General features: G+C 40.5%; 1 protein-coding gene across 1 annotated transcript in view; it reads left to right on the forward strand.

Annotated features, from left to right (window-relative positions):
- Positions 1 to 1788: 1788 nt before the first annotated feature.
- Positions 1789 to 25305, forward strand: part of znf385c (zinc finger protein 385C) — a 228391-nt gene continuing 204874 nt past the window's right edge. The window contains exon 1 of the mRNA XM_064321830.1: positions 1789 to 2305. The gene's annotated coding sequence lies outside the window, so the exon portion shown is untranslated. The remainder of the gene's footprint in view (positions 2306 to 25305) is intronic.

Raw genomic sequence — 25305 nt, forward strand, 5'->3', positions numbered from 1 at the left:
GCTCCCCTCATTAATTAATTGAGCCAGTCATGTGCAACCTCCACTGTCCCTCAGTTCTTAATCCTAACTTATTTATACAACACAATGACTTCATTTTAGTTCCATTTCAATGCAGAACATTGCACGTTTCAGACCATCAGGCTGGGAGAAAAGGGGGTGATTAGAACAGAGGGGATTCAGATTAGGTCAAGGTCTATGTCTTCTCGGCTTTAGGGAACAGAAGCTGTAGCTGCTCAGTTGTGCATGTACACATGAGCAAGTGTGAGTGACTGTCACAGAGTGGACGTAAGGGAAGTGTGCATGCTGAAATGAAAGCCCATTGAGCAGCAATGTGGGCATGTGTGGATGGAGATTACTCATCCTGTTTTCCCCCAGTCTCCGCCCTAGAGGAAATTTGTTTTATTTCAGTACTTTAATCCTCCCTTTAATCTCCCTGGGCAATCGCACATAGAACGGATGGAGACTAAGCTGGAACGTGAATCATTTACAATTTTGTGTCCGCTATTCATGGTTACCTAAGTGGGGGTCATGCAACGAAGGGTTGGAGGGCTGCGTGCACGCAAGTGTGTGTGTGTGTGTGTCTGTGTCTGTGTGTGTGTGCGCGTGTGTGTGTATAAGTAGAGATTTAGGATGCCTCCTGCAAATGTGCAGTAAAACTTGCTGAATATGTTGTCGCAGATTGTTCTGTGCCACAGCTGGATTGGGGATTTGGACATCATTCCTAATCAACATATCCCAGTGCAGGTCTTCTTTTTCAGGACCACAAGGAGTTTAATCACAGAACATACTTTAATCGTGTGATGTGTTCTGATGAACTAAAATATGATAACTGTTCTGTTCTGGTTATCCATGTTCTGTTCTGGTTATCCATGTGTTTTCAGATTTACAGTAGTTCAGTAGAATATTTTTGGTGTGCTTACTTGCATATTGACAACACTTGCTTGTAATTAAATATAATATATTATCATTATTTAAAGCATGATGTTTTGACAACCCTCCCATTCATCAGGTAATACAACCATATTAAAACTATATAAAACACATAAACCAAATAAAGGTGAGATGATGCTGCAAAAATTCCAGCCAATCAGGCCTGCAGAATAACAGGACATGGGCATGCCCTAATTGGTATAATTACCAATAAGTATCAAACATGTATGCCTTGAAAGATCATATTTATATTCCTCTCTATGTTGTAGCAAGTTCAATCACCCCATTCCTTCAGCTGAGGTTTTGCATAGTCTCGAACATAGTTTGAGAAAAGCTAAGGGATTCGTCAAAAATTGGCGAAATTATTAGGCAATCAATTTTTAAAAATTTTGCAAAGAAATTAAATTTGCTGTAAAATCATGACACGGTAATAAATCCACTTCGAATTTGTCAGGGCAGTCAGAAACATGATGGTAGACATGTCTAAGTGCCGTGGTGATATCTTGATATTTGAAGAAAATACGTCCCTTTGAACTTTGACACCAAAAGTGACACTGATTGGCCGATAGGAGGCGCTATAATAAGCACAAAGTCTAAGGCTCAGCCTGCTTAGAGTCCTAGAGATGAAACCCCTGGTTAATTAACCAGCCTTAATATCTCAGCCTTAATGTTAGGCACTATGTTCATTTCGTTGGTTTAAATAAAGTTCTCACATTTTAAATAGTTAAGATTGAAAGACACAGCCTATTTTCATACGGTCTATGGACACAGCACCTTATACATGATAATACAATCCAACTGATTAAGTTTTCATTTCTGCACTTCTGATTTGTCAAGACAACACGTTTCTACAATTATGATAAGTCAGGGGGCGGGATTACTGTATCAAAGACGCGTTAGCAATGAAAATCTCTCTTTGCATATCGTCAGAGGAGTGTGAAACCCGCAGTACAATTGTGTGCGTTTGTTTTCAATTTGTAGCGCATAGCTAAATCCGTAAGTGCTTGTAATAGTGCTAGTAAAAGTGCAGTTTTAATAGAATAACGTTATATTCATCCACGTCATTGTCAAAGTGCGTGTGTTGTTATCAGAGCGATTCGAGTGGAATCCGCATCAGTGAGCACCTGTTAAGTATTATCGGAGCTAGCTAGCTTGCTATTGCTGCAGAGTGTTGCTTCAGCTTGCATTTAGCTTTATGGCAATTTAGCTCGCGCTAACACAACGCTAGCGCACATTCAGCACTGAGGACTGGAACCTGGACACTGACCGTTTATCCAGATAGCGCTCTATGCTACCAGGGATACCATAGTAGCACCTCTGGCACCGGGAAACACCGCAGCGCTCCCTGTGAGGGAGAAAATCTGCATCGTTCACAGTAAGCACATTTCGATCAGGCCGGAAACGGGGGTTCTTTTATTCTTTATTATTGCCGGCTAGTTTGTTTTATCTTGTGTGTGGGCCCACAAAGTGTTTGCAATTGTATTGTATTGCATTTAAGGTGAACATAGTTGTAATTTCACAGCTGTTAAATGAAGCTGTTTTATATTGTGGTAGCCATTCCTGCATGGATTATATCAATATTGGAACTTAGTAGTATAACGTATTGACGCTAATAGAACATTATTATTGAAATATACTATATTGTATATTATATTATTATAGGGTTTTAAATAATATTGGACAGCTTAATAGCTAAACTTGTTGAATTCAGTTATTGTATGAATACATACTTAGTTTTGAGCTAAAGGGTAGCCTACCTAGAACTTAAAGGTATATTGCGTTCAATAACCTTACATTGAGTGAAAGATAGGGTTCACTTTATTTTTTGCATACTTACCTGAGGGGTTAAAGAGTGTTTCTTTCATACTCGCCTCAAGTGGTTTGTTTCCACTTACCTTTGTTTTACTGTTTACCTTAAGGGGTTGAAGATTAAAAAACTTATTCCAACGACACATTTTTATTTTTGTAAATAAATTACATATTTTTGCTACATCTTGTTTGTTTATTTAAATAGATACATTGAATCTATCAAGGCTGAAGGTTTAATTCAGTTAACATCGGCCATCTTATATCTTATGGTAGGGTCATATAATATTCACCTAGGTGATCAGAGTATATCCAGTGAAACGGGGAAACACACTTAAGACATACTGAGTAATCTTAGGTTTAAAAGAACAGGTGCTGTATCTCATGTCCAGGAGTACTAAGGCAGCATTACAGAGAGGTGATACTTGGTCCAGATGTATATCTGGACTAATCAAACTATTTAGCCTTTACAATCCATTTTATCCATTCCTTGTCATTCAGTGGAACCCGGTCCATTGCTGTCATGCAGCTATATTTTAAAGTGAAATTTTTCCATTTAGAAACATGTCAGTTTACAGTATGTGTTCCATGGTAATTTTCTTGAATTTTATTAGTTCCAAGTGTGTATTTAAACTTAAAAAATGTTACCTGTGCATTTCCTCCTGTGAAATGAATTGAAAATGGGATTTACTGAAAAATATGTTGGCTAAAGATTTTGATGGCATCCTGTGTCCTTTTGCATTCCTGCCCTTAAGCTACGTAATAGGTTTAGAAAATTAATAGAACAAGGTGGTGGGTGTATTGAATAAAATCACTGCGTGCAAAGAATTTATTTTTTCGTGCACCTTGGCATTTCCAAAGCATGTTGAATTGGCTTGCTTGCCTAGCAGATTTATAGCCTGTAGCCGTGGGTCCTAGTGACAAACTGTGCATTGAACATTTTATATTTGCTAGCTTCAACACCCAGAAAACCCAGCAACATTCATTTTTCTCAGTAGTTTGAGCTTACATGCATAAACCAAAAGTTGCTGTAAAGAATTTCCAGTATCTAGTATTGTCATTTCATGACAATTGCAGATTTTTACTGAAATGGTTAGCATATTAGCTCAAAGAACTGATTATACTCAATATTGGCATTCTAATAATAACATACAGCTTTAAAGTAAGTAGGCTAAAGGAATCCCGCCAGCATCTACTATATCTATTTTACTGAAGTGTTTGGTGCTTTCAATGAAATGTGTATGACAAATAGCTAAAGCATTTTTTTGCTCACACTGGGTTGTTTTTTTTTGTAAGGTGAACCTGGCGGTGCTGAAAACGAACCCTGCTGTTGAAAGCAGGGTTCATGTTCCACTTCTAAAATGAGAGAGCGCAACTTTTCTGGTTCACTAACTGCTGTTTGTGGACCAGGCTCTTTAGTCAGGTAGCTGAATGAGTATGCTTTGAATCTGGCTCACTGTCTCCTATTTGTACTGGAAATTTGTGTTTGTAGGTTTGTAATTTGTGATATCACAGCACCACATTGTATTTGGGTGGCGTGCTTTAGGCCTGTGGTGCAGCTGTGTAGCAGTTTGTGGGGAACCGTGGCAGGATTCAGGGCTCGGGTTGTTTTCACAGCTCCGGGACAGAACAGACAGTCTCTGCAGCTCCCTCTCACCTCACTGTGTGGAGAAGTGAGTGGGTGAGAGAAAGAGAGAAAGACTGACCCCAAACAGATGCTTCTCCCTCGCCCACTCTCCTCTTCTGTCTCCAGGACTCCACGACGCTCCCCGCACATCATTGTTCAAATAAACACACACCCTCGCCCTCACTCTGAAGTCTGAAGTACTTACTTGCATGCACACATTTACGCGCAGACACAATCATCGATCGCATTTTAAAGCGTGCTTGGCAGTCTGCTTGTGTGTTCTGCCACTCTTCTCAGCTGCTCTGGGTGGGGTTTAGTCAGAGGGAAAATGACAACCCTTCTGAGGCGCTTTCAGTTTGTCAATCCACCCACTCCCATTCACAGCTCCTCATTCCTGATGACTTGTGCTTATGTGTTGCATTATTTGTGCTCCCTTCTTCAACACGTCTCACCTTAAAAATTATCTGTAGCACATCTGGAGTGCTCTACTTCTTGAGAGGAGAACATGGCCTCTGAGTGCATGTTACTGTGTTTTCACAGGCTTTCTACAGTGGGCAAGGTCTGCATCAATGGGACGTGTTTAACCAAGGGAGTGTCATTTTTGACAGCAGGGACTTCCTTCTCTCCTTTTGCTGACAATTGCTAGGATGTCAGGAAACAAAAGCCACCCATTTAGATTGGACCATTAGTGAATTAGCAAAGAAAGATAAGTGCTCAATCCAGAGAACTGGCACAGGCTTGTACTTTGAACAAAAGAGGCAGATGATGGAGCAAAGTTAACTGCAGCTTCCTCTTTTCAAAGGCAAAGGAGTAAATTCATCACAAGAGAATGCAGCCAGCTTCTGTTCCTCATTTCCATTAATGTGTTTCTGGCAAGCAGTGGTGAGGAGTTACAACAGTTAAAAAAATCATTAGATAAATTCTGAATTCTTTTGAAGCGTAAGCCCTCGTTTTCAGAGTGTGTGTAATTCCTAGTGTAGATTTGCGCTACGCAGTGATGTTGACTTCAATGCTAAAGATTGAGAGATTGATTTGGCTATTGGGATGAGACCCCTTGTAAAGCTACTGGTACTAAACAGGCACTTAAATAGAAATGTGCATGAGAAATGATGGAACTCTATTGGAAGTTGGATGTGGGAGAAAGTCCTGCCCCATTAGATTTAATTATATAACCTGTTCATTTATTTAATTACAAGTAAATGTAATTATTTCTCCTCTGTGTATGGATGCCTCCCCAGCGTAAGTGGCGGCCAAGTGTCTTTTTTGACGGGGGCCCGGCGTGGGCCAGCGACAGACTGATGGCAGCGTTAAGGGAGGGCCCTATAGTTTCTGTGATAACAGAATCACGGACGGAGTCACGGAATTGAGAATTAAAAAAAGCTATAACACAGATTCCATAGGGCCCTACATTAAGTCAGTGCTAAAAGCTGACTGGAGAGTTGAAAATATGACTACGTAATGTGAATGTTGTTATAAATAAGGCATTTATTCAACACATTCTAAAAAATCAACAATTATTTACAGCATAGCAGAGTCTTACAAAGAATCTGACAACAATGTACAGTCTTGGAATGCTGTGTTTTCAACAACAAAAGAAATTAAATTAAAATAATATCAAGGTTTTTGCACTCTACCAAAAACTTGTATTCAAGTCCTGATTGGCTACTGAATCTTTCAACAAGCCTTGGAATGCTGGGCACATTTAAACATTTAAAAAACTGTCCTAGGTTTTTTGGCTTTTACAGTAGGCTACCTTTCCTTCTTGACATTATCCCTAAATGGCACCAAGGAAGTATCTGTGTTACTGACTGTTTGGCTAGCTAGCTAAGTTAGCTACGTGACCACGTTGTCATAAAATTTTTCCCGACCGTGAAAACTGCCTGACTTGTTTACACTTTGGACAGATGTGGCTCCTGAATAAATCTATCGTTGTTTCCGTCGCAGCACTTTAGACACAAGCAATATCAAAAACATCCTGAAATTTCTTCTTACCGCGAAGAGTGCCTGACCCTCAACCGTAGTGTTTTTTCCCCAAAGATGGTATTTCTAGATATAGCCTAATTTTGCCGCTGTGTTAACACATTTCTACGGTTGCCGGTCAGCCACTCTTCACCGTAAGAAGAAATTTTAGGATTTTTCCGATATTGTGTCGAAAGTGCTGGGACGGAAACAACGATGGATTTACTCTGTAGCCACATCTGTCCAGAATGTAAACAAGTCAGGCAGTTTTCACGGTCGGGAAAAAATTTTATGACACCGTTGGCTTGCACATCAATGTCATCAAGCTAACGTTATTAATAAACAAGTGAAGTTATTTCGTTGGCGATTAATAAGTCATGTAATGTTACAATATATGAGAACATTACATTCATGCTACTAGTTTAACGTTACCTACACACTGCTTAAGTTAATATAAAAAGAATGTACTTACCGTCGAGATGAAGTGATAACGCAGTTTGTAACGAGGTTAGTCAGCCTACTAAATAAGAAATGGTGGCTTGCTAGGTAACGTTAGATTGTGAGAGTTGGAAGCGTCAAGTGTGGAATGCAGAGAATGAAAAGGTTGAATGTCACTCTACACACAGTGAGGGTAAAGAACACTGATCTCAGACCTGGTGTTTTCCTATTGCGTTCACGTTTTAACCAACAGATGTCGCTGGTGAGCTTTTCAACCGAGCCGCCCCACTAACTAGTTTAAAAACATCTTTAAAATACATTAAAAAAATAAATGAATTCCCCGATGCTTAGGCCCGGCGGGGTCAACTTAGGCCTTGCAATACACTGGCGGAAACCCTGCCTGATTCTACTTACCCAGGTCTTGGTTGAAGATTGTGATGAATTAGTTGCCTATGTTAATTAGTTGAATAAGGTTTCATAGTTTCACAGTGACCCTTTTCAGTTAAGATTTGACGCCCCTGATAGAATGTTTTACTTTTTTTATTTTCAGTGTCTTTGGTGGTATAAGGCTGTTTGAAATGATCTGTTTTCGTTAGACTGAATGACAGCTTTTTTATTAGAGGTGTAGGTGCTTCGCTAAGTTCAAGTTTAGCAAATCATCTACATGTATATTCTAATTCATAAAACGTTCAACGCACAAAGCAGTTACTCACACATACAAGACATAACGTCATAACTCATTCATTCAGACTGCAAAATCCAGGCTCCATTAAAAGTATTTATATCAAAATGACCAGTACGTACTACAAACAATATAGGCTATTTGCCTCACCCAAAATTAATAGATGTATTCCAAAGCAATGCTACCCAATATTTCCTCAATTCTTTCAAGTCACTTGGCCCTGTGTGTATAAGCATGCAGTACATGGACAGGCCAAACATATGTGTGGATGGCTTTCTCACAGTCAAGATTGATTGAATAGGCGTGTATATGTCCAATTTGTATTGGTATGTATGTATTTCGCTGCCCAGCCTGTCTGTTGCGTGAATGATTGTATGTTTTATTATATTGGTATAAATGTCTGTTCGTAAATGTGAATGTAACATGCTGCGAGGGAAATGTCCCCATGGGGATAAAGAAGTTCCCTATGTATGTATGTACAATATGTAGGCTATTTTACATGCAGTATTTATTGTACGTAGCAAATATACAATCACTTGTACATTTACTCAAATTCAGTTCAGAAGCAAGTATAAACATATGTTTTCTGGAGAAATATGCTTCCTGTAGTTACTCACCAGCAGTTTTCTACATGAATTTCAATGTGTTCCATGAGGCAATTCGAAATATTTGACACTTCTGACACAAAGTTTGCATGACATCGTAAAATGGTAAGATTAAATATTGGGTAGCATTGCTTTGGAATACATCTTATTTAATTTAGGTGAGGCAAGGTAGCCTATATTGTCTGTAGTACCATAACTTGGTGTCATTTTGATATCAATACTTTTAATGGCAGGCCTGGATTTTGGCAGTCTGAATGAATGAGTTCTAGATGGTGTATGTCTTGTATGCGTGAGTAACTTGGCATTTTTGTATGTTGAAAACGTGTTTTTTTTATGAGATCATTTCTTTCTGCAAAGCATTTTATTATGAGAGTGAGAAATGCGAAGTGACCCTGTAAGAAACGGTTGTGGATTATGGCTATCCTTGTGTGAATTTGTACAGTCTGATGAGCGTGTACCGTTTAGCAGTTTCGGTTTGCTATATATGTAAAACAGTGGCTGTGACAAAGGGTGCGGTGGCGTAAGTGTAAACGCATCAGAAACGCAGGTGAAATATGGCCAGTGTATGTACTCACGGATTTGACGGCCATCCAACGAGCCTTGATTGACAAAAGAATCAGCAAGCCCGTAGAATTAGAGCTCCCTAGGTCGCAACTTGTGTACCCTTCTGTCCTGCTCTGTTGTCTGTTATTTCGTGGAGATGCACTTTTAGTGTTTGTAAGGTTTATAAGGCATTTTGATAGGCTTATCTGCAGGTAGGAATCCTCTTCGCTGTTTTGCTAAGCTAGAACCGGAAAACTTGATAGTGGAGAATAGGAGCAGACGCATATGTCCCAGCAGGCTTTGCATATGAGAAAATAACAACAGTGTGAGAGAAATTAGGAGAAATTATGAGTGAGAATGTACAGAATTTAATGTTTTTAAGGGCTAAGTGTCTGTGGCTGTTGTGGTTATTTCTGTGGGGAACCCTGAAAAGTGCCAACCTCTCGGTGCTGTATAGGTATGGGGCATGCCCCCACCAAGGTGTAACTTGGCGGGATGGCATACCTGCCATCCCAATTTCATAAAATCTCATAATGTGAATGGCTGACCATAAGATTGGAATATTTTGTTTATAACATGTCCTTGCTAATATAATTAGTTCCTTTGTTAGGAAGTTGAACTCAAAGCACTTCTTTATGAATGGCAAAATACACTGCAGTCAGATTCCTTTCCATGACATTATTAATCTTTCAACCTACTATAGATTCTTTAACCTTGTTACAGGTCGTGAGGTTTGTGTTTTTCTCAAATGCAATCTCTGATCTGTTTTATGTTTGTGCTTGTCTTGACAGAATGTGCAAATGTCACCACTCACTAGTTAATTATTTAGCTAACTATACAGATCAATTTTTTTTCATTGTTAAAAAGTGGAACAAAATGTACATATACATTTATATTATATTTAATCCTCACAGCTTTGAAGTTGGCTTCCTAGCCAGCAGCTTACTAAGTGCGGAGATGAGCTAGCAAGGGAGATGGGTTGCTGCATGAGTCGTGTAATGTACACTGCTGGATGATCAAAGGAAACCAGAGCAGAGCCGGCTGTACCATCGTGTCATAGTAACATGGGAGAGTGAACCGTGTGGACGCTTCAAATTATTCCCTCAGGTGCTTCAGGCAGAGGGTATCACCGACAGGGTTGCAGCAGAACATTTCATAAAGATTGATGCTGGTTTTATTTTGATACAAACAGCAGTCAGAGTTTCTAAGGATATGTTAGCTTTATCTGTCACCATTCTCCACTACAAAATGTTTTTTTACCTTTCATAACGTTTGTTTAGAAAGTTTGATGTACAACGTGAAAGAATATAAATTCACCCACTGAAGTGATTTGCGCAACAGTGCTAGACCTGGCTAATCCCATTCCCTGACCAGCCCAGTTAGAGGGAAACATCTCTCAAGCACAAAATGTAAGTTAAAACTATAGGTTGGCACATTTATTATACATGCGTCTGTTTTTGAAGTTATTTTTGTGTCTGTTCATCAAGGACTTTTCCTGGCAGTATGTGGCAATATAAGGGAATATGACGAGGCTTGGCGAGTGCTGCTCTCATGACCAGTCAGCCTAGCCCATCTGGACTCAAGTGGGGAAGAGCTAGAAGTTGCATTATAAGACTATCACATTTTTTAAAAGCATACACTGTAAACGGATGTAGTTGGCTTAGAAAAGATTTTTTGTAAGTCATACATTTTTGTATTTTCCCCAGAAAGCATCTGATAATTTGAAATGGAGCGATAATGGCTGAGGGCTGATGCAAAGAAAAGAGGATGGCAGTCATTATGATGACAAAATAATGGTTTTGAAGCTTTGCTAAAAAATGAACAAATGAGAGAGAGTCCTGATATTAATATAAAAACAACCATTTTGTCCCTTTATATCGGCAGTCTTGAGGCATGCACCTTGAAGTTAGCACGATTGCAAACCACGTGAAATGCACTCTTGGAAGTCAGTTTGGCTAAAAGCATCTGCCAGATGACTAAATTGTCATGGAAAGCCTGGAGCTTTTACACCTGCCTGGTCCTGTGCCCTACTTCTGCTGATTGCCAGTCTTAATGGAGTGAGCTTAGACCTAGTACTTGTTGTTCTCCATTTCCTTTTATGGCACCTCTGGTGCTGCTAATCTGGTGTGTGGAGCCTGTCTTGTGAGCTGGGTGCATTGTAACTTCTTTTTTCCATTTCAGGCTTCGCTCTCATATTTCCCCCTGACCACTGTGGCTGAGATAGCATGTGGGTGTCGGGAGTTGCCGGGGCCTGGCAGAATGAGAGTTCTGTAATTTGTGGGGATTGTTGGTGAGAGATCCTTAAGTTTGGGAGGGAGTGTAGCATCAGGCAGGAGAGCTGCCAGCACAGTTTGGCATTGTGCACAATTCATCTATTTAAATTTACTGTATTTGGCACCACCCTGCAGCTTTTATCCCTTGCAGTTTAGCAGTGTCTGTTATATATTTGCTTGACAGGTTTCCAATAGTACATCAGGAAAGCAATTCTGTAAGTGCCCATGCATTACAAACGAGACCAAAGCCACAACTAGGCATGAAAAGGAACTATGCGTAAATGTGAAAAAATAATAGACAGTCCAGTACAAAGGGGACGAGAGTAAGCAAAGCCAGATGTTGTCGTGGGTGCGGTGTGGTTTAAAAAACAGAAATTGTGTCCTTCAGTTATTTTATGACAAATTCAAGCTCAGTTGGTTACGACGTGCTAGAAAGGAATGCTTGGGGTTTTGCTGGCTCACTGCATTGTCTCTGAATTGTATCATAGACATATTTTAATAAGTATGGGGATGTCTAACGGAACAAGTTGATTAAGTATTTGAATTAATTCTGTTACTAGTTATCCATGTTATGCACTGTAACAGATTAACTGAATAATTGGCATCGAAAAACAAAGATTATTGTGCAGGCCACTGATAGAAAAATTTAGAGAACTGTTATAGCTATAGCATTGTTGAATATGAACACAAGTGCATTTCCATTTTAAATACTTCAGTAGTTAAGTAAACGTTTAACAACAAATCATATCAGCAGTTGTGTTTTTGACCAAGCCATAGAGCTGTTGATACCAAAGGTCTTCATCTGAGGCAGGAAATCTGAGTGCATATTCATAAAGCATCTCACCGTACGAGTACTGATCTAGGATCAGGATTTCCTATCCATACCTGAACCTCATTAATTAGGCTATGAGCTGAATCAGCTACCTTACTCTGAGATACTTAGTCAATGTGGGCTACATTGCTGTCTTCACAATATTATAAATTTCAATTCAAGGTTAAAATGGTTGTTATGCCACTACACTCATAATGTATGTAACTCTCCTCAGTGCAAATTCAAACCTGTACCTAACACAGCTGAGATGGTATCTACTCTGAGCTGAGCTGCTTTCTACTCTGTGCAGTGAGTTGACTCTCTGTCCACCGCTTGACCCCTGAGTCTAATGGAGACAGGACAGGCTGACCCTGTGGGCTCTCGCTTTTGAAGTGCTGCTTCAAAGTGACTTACTTTCCACAATCCAATCTCTTCGGCATTTTTTTGGGGAAAAAAAAAAAACTTTAAACTTCATGTACGAAAACATGCTTTTCTTCAGTTTTCAGAAATAATTATGTTGCAGTCCTTTGTCCAGATGGATGGCTAGCCCACCTGTTAATGCGTACATTATTATAGCCTGTGAAGGTCTTTGTTACAGAATACTGCATTTTAGCTTGACTCAGCTCTCCCTGTCAGTCCATTTTACCACAGAGCAATAAATGATAAAAAGCGACGGAAGCGAAGGAATGAATGAAAATGAGTTGGCTGGGAGATGATTTATTTGTTCTGATTGCTTCGTCTCTCATGACCTCTATTATGCAAAAGGCATAAGCTCTCATAAGTTTTCAGTAGAGGGAACTAATGTGTGCCCGGAGCAAAGGAAGTGTTGTCGCTTTCAAAATAACGCGACCAGAAGGACACTTTGCAGATCCCTTTCTTCTCGGCTTACATTCTATACACATTTTTATTTTTATTTTACTATAGTACTCCTTTGTCTGTAATGTCCTTTTAATTGTATAAAAGGCCACTTTATAATAGCCTAGTTGAATGAGGCAATGTAAATTTTTTACCTTGACCGTATTCTGCCTTATTTATGTCTTTAAGCTTTTATATCCATAATTTATAAGAAAAAGGGATAGGAAAATGTATATCTTCTGGAAAGACATGTAGCGGTTCTTCTGAAGTGTACTGGGACTTCACTGTCACTTCGCTAACTCAATGCACTGCCAGACTGGTAGGCCACTGTCAAAATATTTACCTTTTTTTTTTTTTCCTTTAGAGTAGTTCAGCTCGCCTCGGGGCTCTCGAGTACGCCATTTGCATTCCCTGTTCTCAAATTAAGGATACTCTCAGCCCTTAGCGTCTGCTTCACTACAGTATTTACAAGAGCAGAATAGCATGTGCGGTTAGAGGGAGATGGGTAGGGAGATTTTAGAAATGGTGTTGTTGGTTCCCATATTTTGTGCCCACTCCCAGATGTTTGGCCATCTTTTTTTTTTTTTTTTTTCTTCTTGCTCAATTCCCTTCACCCCTCAACTGCATACCCCATAATTTCTGTAGTTATAGATAGAACAGAAATCATAGGATTTACGGGGCCTGAAATGGAAGGAATAGAGGAAAACAATTTCAAGCCAGCTGCAGGCGGTCAGTTGGAGAGTGTGTGGCCAGCTACTGCTGAGGGAGGCTAGTGATTGGGTATCAGTCATACAGGGCACTGGGCATCCGGGCTCTGGATCCACTGGTTTCTCCTGGGTATGAGAATTCTTACTCACCGCAGGAAGCAAACATCATTGGTCTTAACTAATAAAATAGATAAAACAGGACACTTAAGTTATAGCAACCTGAGCCATTGTATTTGTCATTTAATGCTAAGTACATTGTTTGCCCCAATTTCTAATAGTCACTTCTGATCAAGCATAGAAAGTGTGTAAAATAACATATTGGGTGACATGGGTCAAGTTTTTAACTTATCATTTAGCATTTTCTGCCAAGTTGTGCCACCAGTACCACCACATTAACACAGGCATAATTTCCCTAGTGTGCAATTGATATTAATATTAATATTAAATGATAAATATCCAAATAGGCTGCTTGAAATAATGTGCAGGTCAAGCCTAATTTGTAAAAGGGTTTCTGTCCTGCCACTGTGGAGTGAGAATTGATGCACCGACTGCAGCAGAGGCCAATACAAGCTTGCAATAAATACCTACGGTATAGGTGCGCGAGCCAAATTAGCCTTCACACGGCAGCAGAATTCAATCTGCTTCTCAAGGTCACGCCGTCAGTTTTGATGAAGTTGCAGGTCCACGCGTACAGTCGAGAGCGCTGCGCAACACAGGATGTCTGCCTGAAGACCTCCGGTTGTTCAGACGTGGTGGCGCTGGGCCTGGCTCACCAAGCCTGGCCCAGAACTGAGAGAAACTTGGGAGGTTGGAGCTGGCGCTCTCCTCCAGTCAGGCGGCCAAGGGCCCAGCGACCTGCCGCTGCGTTTACCAACAAAGGCAGGCATCTGGGGAGCCGGAGAGATCGGGATTTCATGCCGAGAGCGTCGGGGCAAGGAGGCGGGGCCGGGGGGGCAGCCAACGGCGCTGGGGAGACGGGCCTTCATAATTGGATCTGTCAAAACCCTTTCACAGTTAATGTGCGGCCGTCAGCAAGATGTGCCGCCACTCGGCCCCTTCAAGGCTCCTTCCAGCGCCGCTATTTATCTGTTTCTGCGTTCGCGCCGCTTCGCTCGCCGTGCCCTTCCTCTCCCTCAGCTCTCCGAGCCACCTGCCCGTTTATTTATTTATTTATTTATTTATTCATTCATTTTTCCAGCTCCCGTTTGCATGGCCGCACCTCTCGCTGATGGCCCTGGTTTGGCCGAACCTTTGAAAGCGAGCGTGCGCGGTGAAACGCAGAAGGGCGGTGTCTGTCCTGCGTATGCCCCTCCCATAGCCAGCTTAGTCTCCGGGCCTCCTTCAAAGAGTAGAGCACATTATTTTTCCATAGATTGCGTTGTTGCCGTTCTCGTTGTTAGTGTTAATCAGTTTAACCATCAGGGTCCAAGTTGAACTATGCGGTTGTTCCCTGTACTTGGACCGGTACTTCTCTCTAGGGGTTTCGTCATACTTGTTCCTGGTTATGGTTATACACTTTGTTGTACGTCGCTCTGGATAAGAGCGTCTGCCAAATGCCTGTAATGTAATGTAATGTAATTTAAGCACTGTTTGAGGAAGATGTGTTGCTTGGGTGGGTCAATCAGTGTCAATGATGTCTTTACTGGGTGCGTTTGAGAGACTCCGCTGACTGATCTCTTTTTTCCCCGCTTTATCTCCCAATCTGGAGATCCCAGTTGTGTTTCAGCCACACTAATTTTTGCAACCTCTGCCATGTGTTCAGGAGAGCGCAGGCATGTATTCGCCTGCTTCGAAATGCGTGATGTGAAGCCGCTGCTTCTTTTCATGCTGTTGTGCACAAGTGAGTCGGAAGCCAATGCTCCATGTGCAGCTTGGGCGATCGGTCTGTTGGCGCCCAATTTACCAGTGGGGGTCGCTGGTGAGCGACAAGTGACAGTCATCCCTACCAGCTGAATCCCTCCCTGCATGGGCGACAACGTGGCTAATTATGCTTCGCCCTGTGAGGGTTCCAGATTTGATACCAGGATGTGGGGTCCGTCCACAGTGGAACAATGCCTTAACAGCACAGGTCACCCAGCAAGCAATGACCTCTTTTTTGCTGTTCTTTTCTTCACTTTTTTCTTTAACCCAAAAAGCCAAAAATTATGCGTTTATTGGTGATTGAAAGCTAAGGAGATCATGCATTATCACCACCAGTGAAGCCTGCACTGAATCCAACAAATTTAGTTTTTGTGAACATGATTGCAATCTGCGTGCTTGGTTGCGGTCATGTATTTGGTTGTGTAATACTAATATGACATTGAATTATGACACATGCACTGTAGCACTGTAATGATATATAATTCTACCAAAGACTGTAGTAGCCATTTACAACCTGGCTTCTGCATTAAGAACTGCAGATGTATGGCTTCTGCTGGCTTAATTACTCAGAAATAGTGATGATGGTCCAGCATTTTTCCTTCCCTTCCTATTGGACTGCTGACGAGAACCATATCTTCGCCTTCTCACCGACAAACCTCTTGCATTCCTCAGTTTCCACATTTTTCCCATGGGTCCACAGAAACCCATTGCTTTTGCGCAGCATTAACATTGACACTGAGACATGCCCACAGGGGTCAAACTTGCTCATTAAGCCAATATTTGCATACTTGCAGTTTCCAGTTGCATACTTACAGACCCAGTGACAAAATATGTCTCTTTAAGACTGATTTCCTGGAGAAGAAGGATGGAAGACTTTTGACATCACTTACCTTTCTATAAATGGCTTACCCATACAAAAATAGGAATTTGTAATGCATTACCATAACAGCTCAGTTGAGAAATATGAGATTGCGCTAACAGAACCTTATCTGCTTAACTTTAATCCACCTTGCTTATTGCAAATGTTGGAATCGGTGTTCTTGTTTTTCTCAAAATACCATTGCTTATGTTAATCGCCATGGAAAACGTGATGCATTTTCTGAGCAGCGAGAGGGTTTTGGATATCACAGCCCCCAAGGTGATACAAACAGCTTCATTTTTGAACACGCTCTCCCACTGTCACTGCTGAGGCCATCGCTGCTTGTGTCTGTTTTTACCTCCTCCCATGTCTTTGAGCATGATGAATACTCCTTTGCTTCACGTGGCTTTGACTTTACAAGTTCAGAGGAAAGAACATTTTATTGCTGATCCCTCACTGTCCTCAGTCACTGTGCACTCCTAAGCTTCTGTGCAGTTACCCTTAAAGCTGAGGTCACAGATAGCTATGGGGCTGACTGGGTGTCATTTTTAGTTTACAGTCCATTTGCATAACGAATGCCCCCTTTGCCAGCTGGGGGTGTGCTCTGCTGCAGCCTGTCTTTTTGTCGTTTTTCATCTTTTGTTCTTCAGGGAGGTCTTGCCATGTGCAAATGTGCATTGGCCATTCTTGCTGAAATACTGCAGTTACTGTCTCATGCTTGCACATATGTATGCATGCATGCACACACACACACCCAGAGCGAGAGGTAGAGGTAGAGCGTGAAAGAGGCAGTGTTGGCATTGCCAAACACTGTCCACATCCAACCATCTTTGTTCTTTGTATTTTGTATTTTCAATGGAGGCCAATAAAGGAATTGCTGATGGCCATTCTGCTCATCCAATTGGACAGACCACACCAAAGTTAAAAGTGGGAGTTTGTGGTGTGTGAACAGCTGGTTTGTGGAAAACAGGTTCCGCTGATGCTGCGGACGCTGTTACAGTGTCTCAGTATTGTGTTATGCTGCCTCACGATGGAGCTTGTGGTTACAGTCCATGAAGCCGCCATCAAAGCACTGAAGGAGAAAGAGGGAGCTTACACGCTGCCACATCTCTGGCTAGCTAATTTCATGGGCCTTTTACTCTCTTCACAGAGCGACTCTGCACAGGTATGCTCCAGTCTCCCTGTCCATAGGCTATTTCAGCTTTGATTGTTCCCTTCTGCGTAATTCAGAAAACATTTTCACGTGTATGTTTTTCACTTTAGAAAGTGCCTAAAAAGGACAAATACAAATCTTTCCTGGGAAGGGTTTTTCCCTTAACCTGAGGGATACGTCCGATGCACTGCAAAGGGTTGCTGTGATACCTTCCATTGCTCCAAATGACTGGCTGGTAACACTAGATGTATCTAGCCTTTATACAAATATACCTAACCAGCTAAGTCTGGAGGCTCTTGAAAGGTTTTTGGGAGAAAGCGAGGAAGATCATCCCTCTACAGAAATTCTACTAGATTTGGCTAAATTAATATTGGAGAAAAATTATTTACTTTTTGAATCTGATTATTTCTTGCAAACACAGAGTACTGCAATGGGCTCCACCATGGCGCCAAATTATGCGAATTTATGGGAAATTTGAGAGAGACTTTGTGTATAACAACAACCAATTTTCACATGACATTAAACATTGGGCAAGGTACATTGATGATATCTTGTTAATCTGGTCGGGGTCAGAAGAGCAACTTAATGAGTTTGTCAGTTTTTTAAATACAAGGCTGCCTTCCATGTACAAAAAGTAAAGAGAGAATCGACTTTTTGGATGTGACTTTCTATAGGAACGGTGACAAACTAAGCACTACCTTACATCGAAAACCGAAAAGATAAAAATACCATGTTGCTGGCAAATAATTTTCATCCTATGCGCCTGAAAATGGGATTGCCCCTCAGCCAACTGTACAGAATACGCAGGATATGCGATACTGATAGGGATTTTGAGAAACAAGCTGATGATATGATTGAACGCTGTCGTAACCGAGGGTATCAGAAATCTTGGCTTTCTGAGGCAAAAAACATTGTAAGCTCAAAAAATAGGAGTAATCTATTCCAGAAATCTAAAAAAGAAAAAAATAAGTTTTCAGTCATATTTCCCTCTACATATGGTTTGCAAAGTTCTGCCATCCAATCCATTGTACGACAACATTGGCACCTTCTGTCAACAGATCCTCAACTTAAAGATGTTTTTGTTGATCTTCCTCTATTTTCTCATTACAGAGCTCGTAACCTTGGTGACAGATTGGTCCGTGCCAACCACTACAAACCTAGGTCACCATACTTCCCGATACCACCGGCTTGTTTTCCGTGTCATAACTGTGCGTCGTGCAACAATTTGGTAAAAACAGATTGTTTCACTCATCCCAAAACTGGGAAGAAGTTCAAAATCAAACAACGCATAACATGCAACACTTTTGCAACAATTTAATTTATCTTTTACTTTGTCCTTGTGGACGGGGCTACGTGGGTCAGACCACAAGGCCCCTTAAGCTACGTGGGTCAGACCACAAGGCCCCTTAAAACCCACATAAGTGAACACAAACGCGCAATTAGAAGGGAAGATGTGAATTCGTCAGTTGCAAGACTAAAAAAAAAAGTTTTTTAGAACATAAACATACAGTACAAACGCTGCGATGCATCGGCATAGAGAAAATCCAAATGAGCAGAAGGGGCGGAGATTTAAATAAACATATCCTAAGGAGAGAGGCTTATTGGCAGTTTACTTTAGATACAAGGTGTTCGGGGATGAATGAGGATTTCGAAGTATCGTGTTTTTTATAGATCCCCTCGTTGTCTTTGGCCTGCAGGGGTTTGCATGGACCAACTTCTGAACCATCATTAATTAAACACTGTTTTCGTGGATCCTACACTTCATTCCATGTATCTGTTTTTGAATTAGGAGGTGGATGCCTCTAACTTAGTATATGTGTATACATATATATGTTTATGTATTTGTATATGAGTATATGCGTGTATCCCTTTCAAAACAATATGGTTGTTGCTGCAACCTGTGTTTTTCTTATTTTTCTTATTAGCCTGCCTAGCCTTCTTGTCATACACATTGGCCTAAGACAGGTTTTGGTCATTATTGATTATATGATTATATAATTATTCAATCATTTAGAAGCTAATTTACATAAATAATTGGCTATTATGATGTCATGTTTATTCTGGTTTTATATTTCCTGTTTGTCAGAAGAACTTCATGATACTGAGGACGGCTTAGGCCGAAACACGTCTGTCTCCTTGTCCAAATAGGAATACAAATGAAAATTATTTTGTTGCGTAGACATTCATAATCTATATCTATTCATTAAGAGTGCAGGCTCCCGTCTTTCCTTTTCCCTTAAAGTGACCTTGGTGGAGCTTGGAGCAAATGATAATTGAAGACTCAGGACCCGGAGGGTAAAATGTGAATCTGGAAGACAACCCATTTGGTTTTGTGCTTTGATCATTGTGTGTGAAGGTTTTCTGACATGGTTTCGGTTGTGCTAGGACACGGGTTCTCAAACTCAGTCCTACGTTGTGAAAAAAAAACAATATGAAGAATCATTTTGGTTTATGGCATCTCATCCATTTTCACCACCGATGACTTCTGCTGTGATATTTCCGATGCAGTCTTCCTGCTCCTGCAGTAGGTAAACAGGCACTATTTGGGAGTGAGTGTACTGAAAGCAAACTTGACTGAAGCACAGACACTGATGTGTAGAGCTACATTAAACGAGTACACCTGGAGCTTTTCAGTTTCATTACACTAGTTGCAAAAGTCAGTGCGGATTGTTCACATTTGTATAAAGGAGGTCTTTATAAATCAATGGCAAATAGTGATTTAAATGGCTAAATACTGACTGTCATGCTCTTACCATTTTATGCTAGTATTTAGTGTAATTATGAGGTAAAAAGGTTTTTGGTATATTTGATTGCAAACTTTTGTTCAGTTTGGTTTAGCCCAGCACTATGACACCTGATTCAGGTAGGCTAATTAACTAATATCATGGTCTTGACCTTGATAAGTACAATTAGGCGTGCTAGTGCTGGACTAAAACAAAAACCTGCACCTACATTAGCCATTTTTGGATAAGATAAGACACCCATGCTCTAGTTGTTCAACTATTTAGAAATTGGTGTCATGGTTAGAGAAATATGCTCTAAATCTGATAATGCAAACGTGCAGCATTATAAATGGTTTAAATAATGATGTAACTATATGTGGTACTGGATAAGCAAGTCTGCTAAATCAGATAATGTAATGGAAGAGATACTACCGTTGGCTGATCAAACAAAATGCAAGGACTGGTCTTGTTTGTATTCTACTACACAGACACACTTTAAGTACTTAATTGAGAGCAACGTCAATGAGAGAGTGATGCAGACAGAGCAGCCAAGTGTTGATTGCTGCTCGGAAAGGCATATAGTAATGAGATGCTGGAATGGCAGCTCACTAATCACCGCTCAGCAAAACAAAGATGGGGTAATGAACACCTGGAGAGTCACCATGGAATCATCCTAAAAAGTACTAACTGCCAAGATTGAATGAGAACAAAGTAGAGATCATCACTTTGTTTGTTAGATAATTGTTCAGATTTTATTTAACAAGAATACAGCTGCAATGGATTTAAGAGCTCGGTGTTCAAAGTGCACTAGCTGTAGTTATGTCATGAATTATTGTGGGTGGGTGTCAAATATGTACTGTCTCTAACTTTTCGGTCCAAGTACTATGCAGGTATGTGGGGACTGAAGTTAGCATTGAAGAGCTGGTGTTTTTGCTTGATTTTAACTTGACTGAAAAGCTGAATAGTGTAATAAGCAGTCCTTGGTTGTGCGTAATGATTTAAGACTATATTCAAGTTCAGCTACCTTTTGAGCACTGAGAGAGCTACAGTCAGACAATGGACATTTTTGTTTGTGTTTGCCAAGCACAGCAGTATGCAGCACTGGTCTTGCTCAGCCCCAAGGGTTTTGAGTTTTTTGTTTTGACCTTTTGTTTTCATCAGGGACTGATTCAGACCCAAGAAACCAGATGAAGTAAGTTGTCTGTAGACTACATTACTTGACTAATTAGCTTAAAGGGGCAGTTCACCCAAAACTAAAATAAATTGTACCTGGAGTGCTGTCTTTCCATCTTGTTTTAGCAATGTTAACACTGCGCGGATGTACAAAGTTGGTGTGCTTTGGTAGAAAGTAGTTTTCGAAGAAACCGTGCACAGCAAGGTCTGTGGATGTCTGTGAGTAACTGTGTCGCTTCCAAATTATATTTGGAAAGAGATGTTACTTTTGAGTTTTTTGAATGCAAATTTTTTTGGCACCTAAAGCAGCACTAACATTGACCCTGTTGAAGTCAATTGTATCAGGGTGAGCTGCAGCGGATATCTAGCTTGTCTAATCTAGGCCATGCGGCTCTCCAGGACCAGGGCTGCACATGCAATATTTGTGGCAAAATACATGGAAAGGTTTCCTGTTGAAGGTTCACATGTGTGTGTGAAAAGCCTCGTTTCAGTTAGCCAGAATCCAAGTATGGGGTGGGTGGGTGGGTGGGGGGTGTAACAAAAAGCAAACTGCAAAGACAAATCTTTTTTCATTGTCTAATACAGTCACATAAACGTCAGTCCAATGATAAAAGGGCAATAACCTGCAATAATGCGAGAACTTTTGAGCCATCATTTTATACATTTCATAGAAAATTAGCCCTTTTGGTTCAATGGTTGGATGAATGGAATTGAAGGAGATCTGAGGATAAATCAATTGTCCAGGTTTACAGCAGTTAGTCACGTCCCTGAAAATGAGACGAGTGAACTGAACCGATTGCAGTGGCTTTCTATTTGTTGCAGTTGGGCGACATTATCGATACACTCTGCTGCCTGTGTGTAGGGTTACGAGTGCAGAACAGGAGCATTCTGAATGGTATCACTTCAGAAAAGCCCTCTTTTTCACATGTACACACAAGTCCTTTCATGCTAACACATAGCTGTGCTGGAGAAATACATTTCTATTTAGGAATGTGAACTAGATGTTTCGATTTGAATGCATAAAGTAAATAATCTTGCTTGCTGGCTGACAATACGTGACCAAAAAGAAGCAGCTAACAGGATGGATTACTGCGCTTCAGTAAATGTGATGTATGCATATGTGTGTGACGTGAGGGAGGTTTTGTGTGTGCCGTGCCGACCATGCTGTAGTGGCTGATAAGACTTTCATATTGTACTTAGCTTTGCTTGGTCAAACAGCCCTGTGGCTAATGAATTTCACTGCAGCGCTCAGCTACGATGATGCGGAAATGCTTCTTTCTTGCAGGCCCCTCTTGCGGCTGTCATCTATTTCTGAAGCCGGGCCTCTCGCTGAGAGCCATGATGGGGATCTGTGATGCATGTCAGTACAGCACGAAATAGAAGGGAAGTCTGCAGTATGTTCTGTAGTGCAGGATAAACTGGTGATGGTTGGAATAGATGGGCATTGACCATCTTATTACATAACGCATAAAGCATAACACATAACATATAACATGTAACACGTAACATAATGACAAGAACAGGCCATTCAGCACAACAGTGCCCACCATTTTCCTGACTAAATCTTCTCTGTCCACCAGCCTATATCCCCACTGGATTAAGCTTAATTTCATTACTGAACTTCATCAAGCCTTTAACCAAGCAGATCAGGCCAGGCTAAAACCAACAGTAAAATAAACTCAGTCAGGTAGTCATCTGCCTGTGAGAGGTATGAAAGCAAGTGTGCTTGACCGTGAAGGTTCAAAAAATAGGCGTATGGTTTCTTTGAGGATAAGTAGGCCACGGCACATTTATCTTCTCGCCATTTAATTTGTTGTCCTTTGTTAGTCCATATGAGAGGTCAAAATGTTTTCTGAACCGCACTTCCCAAAGGCGCTTTTGGCTGGCAACCGGCGTGCAGTCTGAGCCGCAAGCCCATTAACGAGCTAACAATCGTAATAAGCGCTTCGGGGGCGTTATGATAATGAGTTCCTCGTGGAGCCAGACCTGCCCTACCTTTCCTCCAGAAAGCCTTGTGAAATGCTTTGCATATTTCTGCATGACAAAGAAGCTACATGGTAATACATGGTCTCCACTGTGGAAGCGTATATCAGAAAAGAGCTTTTATTAGCAAATTTCCTTTCAAACTCCTCATGTCATGCAGCTGGTAAAAACAACGCAATGTCATCTATCATTGTCAGAGGAACTGAATGTGCTTTCAGAGTCATTCTTTTATCCGCTTTTCCAGTGAAAGCATGGTCATCGTGCACTAACATTTCATTCTTACACATATTGTTTAATGCTCTGGAGCTAGAATGGCTGGTGCTTTAAAAATGCAGTATCAATTCTAATAATAGTTATAATGAATTAATTATTAATTTAAAAAATACGTATTTAACTATAACCCAAGGGGTTGTATGTTTAAACAGGAAAAATGTTATTGCTGCATGACACGTAATACAAGATTTTATATCGTCTTAGCAGTGAAAAAACTATTCAAGACATTTTCATTTAAAGAAGTGTCTTTACAGTATGATAGAACTGTACAGCCTCTTACTTTCTGTCGTGCTTGGGCTGTTCATTCCATCACCAGAGACCAGAAGAGAAGGGGAAGACAGATTTACAAGAGAAGAAGATAGTAATGAAGATGGAGCATGCAGACCTGCGGTACATTTAATACAAATCTGAATGTTAACACAGCAGAAAGCAAGGCTACGGGGATGGCAATGATAATGGGCAGCACCAGGGTGCCAGGAGAGGGAAAGAAAAGTAGCATGCTGATGAGAGAAAGCCAACTCATCCTTTTAAATGAAAAGAATGTAGATCATGAGGATGAGGTGGAAGGCCAGCAGAGAGCTCAAATTATAGTTATCAAGCAGGTTTACAAATATGCGCGACACGCTTGCAGAAAGGAGCATGTTTTACTATTGGTAATACTGAAACGACAACAAGGCGGGGCCACAGGAGAAAAATACTGATGAGAGAATGGAGAGGAAATTAAATTAAAGAAACCCCACATGCTTAGCTAGAGAGGGAAGAAAAGTCAAGGGGGTCAGTAGAATAGTTGAATGGGGCCATGGGAAACACGAGATGCCAAGTTTAAAATGGTGGGTATGCATCCACCAATGAATGCAGTTATCCGAACATGCAGAAAATGGAGAGAAAACTTGAGAATCAGGGGGTGGAAAGATATAAAATGTCTAACATATACTCAGAAAAGACGGTTAAGAGGAAAATCGTGTCGAGAGAAATGGACCAAAAATAGGAGAATGTTGGTAGAGAGAGGGTAAGGTGCAAGGAGAAATTCTCCATCTCCATGTCATGAGAACAGAAAGATAATTACGTTATCTCCAGTGTTGAGTGAAACAGAAGGCAGAAAGAATGTTGAAAGACATCCAGATTGGAGAGGGTCAAGAAGAGTGTGCTGTATAATATTATTTTCAGTTGTGAAAGTTGCTTAAATAATGCAGTATGATGTATATACAAAACCTCATCAACCTCTACCTCCTGTAACCCAGTGAAAGTCGAGCATATGTTTTGGAAACACCTTTGATACTGAACTCACTTTGCAGCTTTATTCATAATATATGCACATGATGGGAATGTAGAAGGACTCTTACGACTATACTGTATGTTTCACTCTCAGTTCCTAGAATTAAGTAGTGACTCCGTTACTGGCTAAATCATCTTGAGTGTAGGATCATTCTTTACTTTTAAAGTTACTTTAATAATTATTTTGAGAGGTCGCCAATTATGCAACAGTTTTTTTTATTTGATTCCAGTCATTCCCCAGAAGAATATATTCATAAAATAATGATAATTTTTTTAACATGCAACTGTGGATGCAAGAATTTTGCCATATTTATCATTACTGACCATGGATGTATAGAGCTAATAAACATTATGACAAAAATTTAAATACTATGACTGCAGTACAAGGTTCCATCAGTGTGCTCTTTAACTCCTGATTGGGCGTTAACTTTTCCAAAATGTGTTTTTTTTTTAGAACATGTACTTTAGAATATTGTACGGATATGTATAATTAATAACTAAGCATTAATAATTAAACATTAATTACAGCGTTGTATTAAAAGACATTATTTATGTAAATGAAAAAATTATTTAAATATTGATAAATGTGTTATTAACACGAACACCATGGTTGTCAGTTGGTAGTTGCAAACAAGACCTTGTGGTTATGTATGAAAAGTGCTGTAATTTACATGTGATTTAGTACATGGTAAAACTACAGTGTGTACACTTTGCACTTTAACAACACATGAATTGTTTGATTACAAATATAAAATTGTGGAGTACAGAGC

The sequence above is a fragment of the Anguilla rostrata genome, chromosome 2 (genome assembly GCF_018555375.3).
Source record: "Anguilla rostrata isolate EN2019 chromosome 2, ASM1855537v3, whole genome shotgun sequence".
NCBI lineage: Eukaryota > Metazoa > Chordata > Actinopteri > Anguilliformes > Anguillidae > Anguilla > Anguilla rostrata.